Source organism: Euprymna scolopes, chromosome 43, assembly GCF_053919585.1.
Source record: "Euprymna scolopes isolate OS-2025 chromosome 43, ASM5391958v1, whole genome shotgun sequence".
In the NCBI taxonomy this organism is placed as follows: Eukaryota; Metazoa; Mollusca; class Cephalopoda; order Sepiida; family Sepiolidae; genus Euprymna; species Euprymna scolopes.
In genome coordinates this window covers 18,142,512-18,153,958 of record NC_136524.1, presented here as the reverse complement: position 1 = coordinate 18,153,958, position 11,447 = coordinate 18,142,512, and the positions used below count along the sequence as shown (strand labels likewise).

Here is an 11,447-nt window from a genome sequence, read left to right as displayed (position 1 = left end):
GAAGTAGACCCTTATGCCATTCCTTGTCGAAGGCCTTTGATATGTCAAGAGCAATTGCCCTAGAAAGGAAGCCTTTGTCAAGAGATTCACTAATCCTGTGGGATATAACCGTCAGCACATCTGCGGTAGATCTTGCAGAGCGGAAACCATATTGTGTGTCACTAAGAAGGTTATTCCTGCTGAGGTGGTTGACTATTTCTCTATTTAATATGGATTCCAGCAACTTACTCATAACACACAGGAGACTTATTGGTCTGTACTGAGAGGGAGAGGACTTATCACCTGAATTCTTAAATACAGGGCAAACTGATTAGGTCTTCCAGGGGGTCGGAAAGCACTTCTCCTTAAGGCAGCGCTTAAATAGTTTCGTAAGTATGGGAGCAAGTTTTGGTTGAAGCTTTTTTAACACTATAATTGGGATGCCATCAGGGCCAGTTGCCTTACTAGAATCTAGGTTCTTGATTAGCTTGGCGACCTCATGCACGGATATTTGTATGTTACCTAGCTTGTTCTGTGTTGTAGGAGGAAATATGGGGAGTTGATGGCCTTCGTCGCATAGGGTAGAATTAGCTGCAAAGTTCTTTGCAAATAGTTTGGCCCTGTCTGACGCTGACGAGATGACCTCCGGTCCATTCATAATGGTTGGGAGAGAACGCACAACGCCAAAGTCCAAAAAAAGTCTTGCATGGAAACTTTTTGAAGTTGATGAAGATGATGAGTTGAAAGCCATTTGCAAAGTCTGTCAAATTAAAATATCACGAGGAACAAAACCATCTAACATGACCACAACCAACATGTTAAAACATTTAACTATGAAGCATCCAAATAAATTGGAGGTGCAAAATAAAAAAGAAAAGGAACAAAAAATTACCAACTAGTCACTCAGAGCAGTTTTATTAGTGAGGGTCGAAATCGCAGTGTCTTTTTTTTTTCTTTTTTTTTTTGCCTACGTCACCATCTAGGTGTCACCAATTTTTTTAACCCTCCTTAACTTCAAAGAGTAAATACAATATATACAACTAAAAAAATAATTTTTAAAAATGCTGATTCTATTCATGAAAAATTCTTTTAACTAGAAATTAAAACTTAAGTAAAGATAGCTGACTGACAGCAACAGAAGCACTGGTTAACTACTGAACTACGTGGAAAGGTGTGGGGGAAGAAAAAAAGGAAATTAAATGATGATAATAAATTATGATAACCGTCTTTGAAAGGCACTAAACTCCTAAAATTTACTTCTTTAAAATTTTAGGCGGCACTCCCCGGCGATTTTAAAGCACTCTCTCCAAAAAAAAAAAAAAAAGATTTAATTTTTAAGTTTGGGAAAGATATATTTATTATAACCGAATTCTTGTATGAAGACTGGATCTACTTTATTGGACGTTAATTTGTGAGATAAGTAATTTTTCAATGTTTAATATGTTTTTAAAGTTTCAATTATCAATTAAATTTTTTTAATTGCGTTTTTTTTTCAATTTATTTATACAAAAAAAAACAGGGTTTAAAATGTATTTTTCAAGGTAACAAGCTTCGAAAGAAGTCTAATAAAAAAAATCACTTAATTTTTAATTTCGACAACCCTGAGGATTTAATTATTAAAAAAATATTGAAATGTGACATTTTTTTATTTAACATTTCTATTAGTTCAATTAATTTTCTGTCAATAATTCATTTCACTCAACAAACTTCACCATTTTTTTTTTTAATCTTTTTCTGTAATTTTGGTAATTATGTTTGCTCAATTTTATCTAGTATTTCATTTGTTTTTTATAGTGGTATCATTTTTATATGTGTTCCTTTAATATACCCTATTTCAAAATTAGTTTGGTTAAACTTATTCTTCACGTTAGAAACAACGTGTAAAAGCAATGAAAAAGTAAGAAAAAATAATAGGTGTTAACTACTCCTTGTGAATTATGGAGGTCTGAAGAACTGCCGTCACAAATACAACTATCAATAGCCAAACAAAAAATCGTTTTTGAAATTCCTTTAATTGTAACTTTTCGCTATACCTACCTTTTTGGTATAAAACACAAAAACTTTCGATTAATGGTGTTTCTCATATATGGTCGTTAACTTTGGAAAGGTTATTTTGTATCTACGGCGCCATGTCACATGGTATATTGGTTTTTTTTTCATTATGCACGTTCATTTATAAATTATTAAATTAAATATTTATCTTTTTTATATTCAATTAGTATATATTTTCTTTCTCTTCCGCTATATTTTTTTTATTTAATTCATTAAATCTGTTAATTATGAGGACCAAAATAATGAATCGTGTGTATTTATTCTCTAATTTTCTTGTTTTTGTTCTGTTATATAAATTCTATTTTATTTGTTTTTTTCTCTGAAGGATTAATTCTATTTTCTTTGAGTTTTTTTTCTATATTCCAATTAAGTAAAATAAATTTCTCTAAAATAAATTTTGCTAAGTTTTCCGTTTAGTTTACTATATAATTTTATGTAAACCAAAACACGACGGTGTAGACATAAAATATCTCTTCCAAAGTTAGGGAACATATTTGGGAACTACCGACCATAAGTATAAAACTACCTGGTATATTTCAAAACAATAATTCCCTAGGAATCGGAATCGGAATCGTACTTGGTATCGGAATCGTTAATCAATATTTTCCTAGAATCGGAATCGGAATCGTATAAAAATTAGGAATCGTCCCAACACTAATACATATATATGTGTATGTATGTATGTACATATACATATATATGTGTATGTATGTATGTACATATACATATATATGTGTATGTATGTATGTACATATACATATATATGTGTATGTGTGTATGTACATATATATGGTTTCATAGATGTACACCCACTTAAACATGTGTTTCCCAAGAAAAGTGTCTAATCAGTCAACAAAGCATATTATATTACATTTATTTATACGAACAAAGCGCTACATATATGCATACAGTTTTCTGTAATTTCTTGTGTTAGACAAATCCCGTCATTAGGCTTATGATATCGTTTTTAGTACAATTTTATATATATATATATATATATATATATATATATATATATATATATATATATATATATATATATTTGTATTTCGGTTTTGTTGTGGATTGGAAATACATTTTCAACAGACCCGTTTCGGATTTTTCCTGTTCTGGATTTTACCGTCATTCCCATTTAATTTTTATCATATACTTTTTCACATTTTTTCCGTTTCTTTCTTTCTTTGTTTCCTTGAATCCCTATAAACTATTTCAAACTATTAAAGACTTTTTATGCAACTATGATAAATTTCATATTTTTTTCCTGTGATGCATTAACCTGCAAAATTTTTTGTATATTTTGCAAACCTCTTCCTTCTGATGAGAAGAATGGCATTCTTCGAAACTCTATGGAATAAGTTTTTTCTTGCTTTATTTGAACTCTTGTCGAATAATTAAAATTTTTGATACCTTCCTTTCAGATTTATAACGTTTATTGAAAATCTTAATAAATTTTCAATATCAAGATTTTTATTTTATATTATATATACATTGATATATATACATTTATAATGCTAGAGAAATTACGACAGGAATTGAAGTGCACTGTATGTGGCCGATATCTTTTGTCAAAAGCTGGTTTTCTAAATTATCTGAAATCACACAAAGACAAGACCGACCGTCTTTTTAGAAGGAAACGCCGGAAACGTCAAGTTGTCATATTTGTGGTTTAATCTGTAAATCTAAAAGTGGCCTGACACAACATTCAATGATTCACAACATTATTATGCGAAAACCTTTACGAGAAGTTTTTTATGTCACAGATGTTTACTTTCATGTAAGACTAGAGCTGGATTAAAAAGTCACCTACGTGCACACAGCCGCACAATACTTAACTGAAGAGATGGCAAACTTCTGTCGTAGGCATTATAATATATGTATGTATGTATGTATATGTATGTACATGTATTCTGACACATAACACGATAGAGTTATTCTTTTTTGTTTGGTTGTTTATCGGGCGGTCTTTTTAATTAGGTAGCTAATACAATATGACGCTTAAAGATTAGTGTTCGGCCATATTCTTCTCGAGCGCTTTTATCGGTGCATCTGATTATCTTCAAGAGTGATAGTTGTTTTCTTTTTCTATGAGGCTTGGTGTAATTATAGTTTGTTTTTTTTTAACTTTGATTGGTCATAAAGGTGGGTGAAGGAGGGTTGGGTCGAATTATTTTTATTTTTAATTTCAATTTTCTTATTGCATAGTGTATTTATTTAGTTTCTAGTTAGTTATTAAATACTGCTAGTATATTTGTTCCGGAATTAAATGAGATCCGGTTAAAAAAGGGCTGTCGTTTTTTTTTTTATAAGTATGGCTTCTAGTAATTATAGTCGTCGTGTACGTGTATATGTATGTATAGATGTATGTGTAACTATGTATGTATGTATACATATATATATATTATTAATGTATGTGAATATATATATATATTATTAATGTATGTGAATATATATATATATTATTAATGCATGTGAATATATATATATATATATATTATTAATGCATGTGAATATATATATATATATATTATTAATGTATGTGAATATATATATATATTATAAATGTATGTGAATATATATATATATATTATAAATGTATGTGAATATATATATATATTATAAATGTATGTGAATATATATATATATATATTATAAATGTATGTGAATATATATATATATATATTATAAATGTATGTGAATATATATATATATATATATTATAAATGTATGTGAATATATATATATTATTAATGTATGTGAATATATATATATATATATATTATTAATGTATGTGAATATATATATATATATATATTATTAATGTATGTGAATATATATATATATTATTAATGTATGTGAATATATATATATATTATTAATGTATGTGAATATATATATATATTATTAATGTATGTGAATATATATATATATTATTAATGTATGTGAATATATATATATATTATTAATGTATGTGAATATATATATATATTATTAATGTATGTGAATATATATATATATTATTAATGTATGTGAATATATATATATATTATTAATGTATGTGAATATATATATATATTATTAATGTATGTGAATATATATATATATTATTAATGTATGTGAATATATATATATATTATTAATGTATGTGAATATATATATATTATTAATGTATGTGAATATATATATATATTATTAATGTATGTGAATATATATATATATTATTAATGTATGTGAATATATATATTATTAATGTATGTGAATATATATATATATTATTAATGTATGTGAATATATATATATATTATTAATGTATGTGAATATATATATTATTAATATATATGTTATTAATGTATATATATATTATTAATGTATATATATATTATTAATGTATATATATATATATATTATTAATGTATATATATATTATTAATGTATATATATATTATTAATGTATATATATATATATTATTAATGTATATATATATTATTAATGTATATATATATTATTAATGTATGCATATATATATTATTAATGTATATATATATTATTAATGTATATATATATTATTAATGTATATATATATATAATGATGTATATATATATATTATTAATGTGTGTATATATATATATATTATTAATGTGTATATATATATATATATTATTAATGTGTATATATATTATTAATGTGTATATATATATATTATTAATGTATATATATATTATTAATGTATATATATATACTATTAATGTATATATATATTATAATGTATAGATATATATATATATTATTAATGTATATATATTATTAATGTATATGTATATATATTAATGTATATATATGTATATATTATTAATCTGTATATATATATATATATATTATTAATCTGTATATATATTATTAATATAAATAAATCTTAATTATATATATTATTAATCTGTATATATATATATATATATTAATTATCTGTATATATATATATATTATTAATCTGTATATATATATATGTAATTAATCTGTATATATATACATATTAATAATTTGTATATATACATATTATGTATATTATATATTATGTATATTATATGTATATTATATATTATGTATATTATATGTATATTATATATTATGTATATTATATGTATATTATATATTATGTATATTATATGTACATTATATATATGTAATTATGTGTATATAAGTTATATATGTGTAATTATATATATATATTGTGTATATATATGTATATTATGTATATATATGTATATTATATATATATATGTATATTATGTATATATATGTATATTATGTATATATATGTATATTATATATATATTGTGTATATATATATATATATATATATATATATATATATATATATATGTATATTTATTTGTGATGGGACTTTGTTTTATCATTATTACCAGCAATAGAAGATTTCGCGCTGAACAAAACCAAATAAAAAAAGTAAATTAAAAGAATCGTTTTGGCATCGGAAAATAGGCACCATTTTTTTTTTTTTTTTACATCCGTGGCATTTCCGGCATGTTCAATTTGTGTCTCTAGTTCATGTGTTAGTCTCCATATTCAAGGTTTTTCCTTATATTTCAACCGTTTTCATTATTGTTATGTATTATATCTTTTCAGCCATCCCTCTGATTCCGATCTCTCCCATTCTTTTTTCAAAGTTTTTCGGTATCGTTCCTAGTGCTCCTACTATTAGTGGTGTTGTTTTGACTTTCTTCATTTTCCAGATCCCTTTGCTCTCTCTTGCCAGTTCCGTGTATTTGTTCCACTTTTCAGTTTCCTTCATCTTCACTCCGTGATACTGGAACAGCAAAACATACAATCTGGCTAGACTTTTCCTTCTTTTTAATTATCATGACATCCTACTTCGATGGGTTTACCCATTAGTATATCCATGTCCCATAGAAGTGTGTGACTTTTATTTTCCAGTACTGATGACGGTTTGTACTTGTACCATTTGTCTGGGTGTTCAAAATGCAATTGTCCGCATAATCGCAAGTGTACTTCCTTCTCAACTTGATCGTGTCAATTTTTATATTCTTTTGGGATAGTTTGCTACATTCACTTATGTGGTGCATTGTTTCGTCTCTTTGGTTATTTCCTGTCGTGTGGTAAAAATAAACTGCTTGTTTAATTATATTAACTGCATAAACAATAGCATTAACATTATGGTACTCCTCATCTCATTCGACATTAAAACTCCTTCCTGTGGAACTATAGCTCCCTGGCATGCATTCCAACTGACTATATTATGGTCGTCTTTAATTTCAATGTAAACAAGTTTCGGCTAGTTTCTGATTTATATAGTCAAATTATACTCAACTTCAACAAACAATGTTCACTAAGGTGTTTTCTCAGCAACTGCCTTGCATCCAATAACACATCTTCGTGGTATCCGGGCCTTGATAAGTGATAACCCCTTTGTAGTAAAAAAAAAAAATAAAGTTAGAATTAAATTATCCATTTTAAAATTATAATATTTATATATTTATATTATAATAATTATAATATCATAATTATGTTATTTTTATGTATTAATATATATATTTACTTTATATAGTATTATCATATTTTCTTACATTATATTGCTAGTTGGATATGATAGTGAAAATATATTATCGCTCTTGTAAGCTAAAATTCCGCCGACAAAGATTTAAATATCTTTCTGATGCAAAAGGCATTTGGATGAGGACAGCTTTAGCAAATCATATCCATATTGTGCTTCGTTTGCATGAAATTACTTATGAAATGCATTTTCCAGGCGTACCACCGAGGCATCTGTACTCGGCGAAACTATAGAAGGTTTCTACTTTCCGAGAAAATAACTTGATAGTCTCAGACATTTCAAAGTATCTATTTCGAGGCGTCAGCGTTGACAGATAAAGAAAGAGAAACAGATTGATAGAGGGATGAGGATCGAGAGAGGGGTCGAATGAAGGAGACAAAAACTAAGTACTCATTGCATCATACTGTAAATTCTATATGTAGGGGGAATCTTTGTAGATGTGTACAAAGCCCCACCCCCAGCTACATCATCTGTAAAATAATTAAACTTTTGCATTTTTATTTATCTGAGAATAATATTTATTGGATCTATGTCGGCATCATTTTCTTGTGTTTTTCTGTACTAATAGACTTTAGTATTTATTTACACACTTTCTTGCTCGTTCATTTATTCATTTTTTTTAATGGGGGTTGCAGAGTAAAGGGTTTTCAAGCTTGTAATATTCTGTACCTATTTTGGAAAAAGTTGGTTTAAGGGTTCGAAAGTTTGTACTTTGTAAATTTACAATTAGAAACTAAATTTTAATTATTTAAAAAAAAAACTTCAGAACCTATATGGAATCTATATGTTACCTATAATGAACTGTTTATTATTAATGCTTATTTCAATGTCGAATAATTAATGTAAAATATATACATATATAACGTATGTACACCTAAATAATCAGATAAATAAGCATTATATATATGTATATATATATATACATATATATATATATATATATATATAATAAAATATAATAAAGAACAAAGAATTAATAAAATATGTTGATAAACACTTAAGAGTTAAAACGCATTATTTTTCATAAAGGAAACGCAGATAAAATAGATTGCCATTAATCCAGGAGGTTTCGAAAGAAATAATTCCTTCTCATCACAGGAGAGGGGTTAGCAAAATGCGAAATCAGATTTTGCTTGTAAAATATTTAATCAAACTTCTCATCATGCTTCTCATCAGAAGAGAAGAGAAAATGCTCCGTAGCGTAATAGTGATGCGACATCTAGCGATAGTTACATTAGGAGCAAAATAATTGTGCAGTAAGAAATAAAATATACATACTGTTTTGGGATGGACGAACTAAATTGATGTCTGTGATATAGGGGGAGTATAGCTTTTATTATATAATAAAAGCAGGTGTATAGCATATCTGCTCCAAAACCATTTGTTGAGCTTTGCATTATCCCGATAACCTTCCTCCTCTTTTACCTCTCCCTTATATATATATATATATATATATATATATATATATATATATATATATATATATACACTAGCAGGTTGCCCAGCTCTGACTAGTCGCAAAATACTCCTAAATAAGATATTTTAATTCATGTAGATTTCGTATTCATTAATACAAAGCAAATATTCTAATAATTTATATATTGTATATAGTAGTCATTTCAAAACTTTGACTTTTTATGCATGTAATAATATTTAATAATAAAAATAAATAAATACGCCCCATGAAAATAAGGAGCTACTCGTTCATATATGAATAACAAACAATACTTCTAGCTTAAAAAATGCTTATGTAGCGGAAAAAAACAAATAGCAGCATTTCGCAGTTTTTAATATATACAAATTATATATATATATATATATATATATATATATATATATATATATATAACTTCGGTGCATTAGCTACAATCGAAATCAAAACATATAGCTCTCCAGTGTAATTTGGTGCCATCTGAGCTAAGCCTATATCAAAACTTTAAAAATTAACCTACTTTAACATATTAATGTATATTAACGGATGCATAGAAGATACGTTTAGTCCATTTACGCCTGCCAAATTCCAAATGTTTAATTTTGGCAACTCGGCATCTGGTGAAAAAACAAATTTTTTCACAGGTCTATAACCTTTTACATTTAAAGTCTTAAATCTGTAGACAAAAATTGTCAGAGTAGTTTGGCAGAGACCGTTCTGTACACAGATAGACAATGTCACTTATATATACTTACAAACCAGTCAAGCGTATGCAGTTCATGATATCTGGAATTGTGGGCGAAACACACCGGATAGGACATAATTAACATGGCTCAACTAATGGGGATTACCAGCACGTCTGCTACAAAAAAAATCTTTTGGGATTTCTTATACAAAAATAACAGGCATTAATATGAAAACAAAACCACACACAGCTTAGACACTTAATGACCCTGAAAAATGTTCGAATTTACACTATAGGAACGAACGATCAATATAAACTCATCGCTTCTTCCAATTCTTGATTCAATTTTAATTTGCTCTTTAGCTACCAAAAATAACTACTAAAGGGTTAAAATTGAGAACAATAGTTGACCCTGGACAGATATGTCGAATTACTTTTACTGTTACTTTTGCATATGTACAATATTAAACATTCATAGCTCAAAGTCGCTTAATTTTTACCATTTTCATCCATCGTAACGACGCTGGAGAGATAAATAACATGAGATGGAGCGTTAAACCTTCCAGTCTCAACACTATCGGATAGTACTCAATTCATATTTTTATCACTTTTAAAATCAATACTATATATTAGATAATAATCAATGAAGCTCAATGATAATAATAATAATGATAATGATAATAATAATAATATTAATAATAATAAAGAATCTGCAGGAATTAAAATAAAATATTACGTATTTTACCAACCGGGCAACGCCGGTAGACCTGCTAGTATATACCTATAAAATTGAGCGTTTCCCAGCTCTGACATTGATATTGGAAGTATACTTTTTCTATTTAAAAGTTATTGAAACGACCTTAGTATGCGATCGACCACATGGAAGTTAACTTAATTGTATAACCCTTTTAAAATCGAGTATTAATTAATTATTTGCTTTTTATGGTTTCTTATTAGATTATTGATGTTATTTAACTGTTATGCTGAATTCTTTTCATGCATAGTTTCTACGTTGTGCATAATTGCGTAGAATTAGTAAATAATTATATGTATTAAGTTAAAAGTCGGTCACTTAAGCTTACATGCGAAGATCATGATGTCATAATCATTAGGTTATTATCACTATCTTGCCATTTAAAAAAATGTGTAAATTTCAATTGTATTTCTCGCTGTTAACGCTGGCCGTGTGGATTTGTTCCTTGCTAGTAGTCAGATACGGCTTCGTTACCGGGTTCGTATCTTCCGACCGGCGGTAATCGTGTCACCATGCACTGATGATTCCCGAAAGAATGAAACACTAGTGTTTCTATGTATTAAAAAAAATAATTATTATGTCAAGAATTCTGTTTTTATTGTTGAGCATTTTAAGTTGATGTTAAAGGACTTGAACTTGATATATAGTGTAACTGGACCTCGGAAACACTTTCAATTTAGGGTTTTAGCTATTAAAATTATCTAAGGATCAACTGGCAAAAGTAAATCGATAAAATTCCGAGTCTGTGTACATATACATTATTAATTTGAAATCGCTTAATTTTTAATCCTTTTATTGCTATTTATATTGGGTACAATATAATAATTAAAAAATTGCTATGTAATAATAAATACGAAACCTGCGTAAATTTAAATATCATATTCAAGCCTATTTTACGATCGGGCAATGTCGGGCGGCCCGCTAATATATATATATATATATATATATATATATAT

The 11,447-nt window shown here is 26.8% G+C and overlaps 1 protein-coding gene across 2 annotated transcripts in view; it reads left to right on the top strand.

Moving 5' to 3' along the window:
- LOC145268220 (paired box protein Pax-1-like) overlaps positions 1 to 11,447 on the top strand; it is a 243,054-nt gene that overhangs the window by 156,460 nt on the left and 75,147 nt on the right. The gene's annotated exons all lie outside the window — the stretch shown is intronic.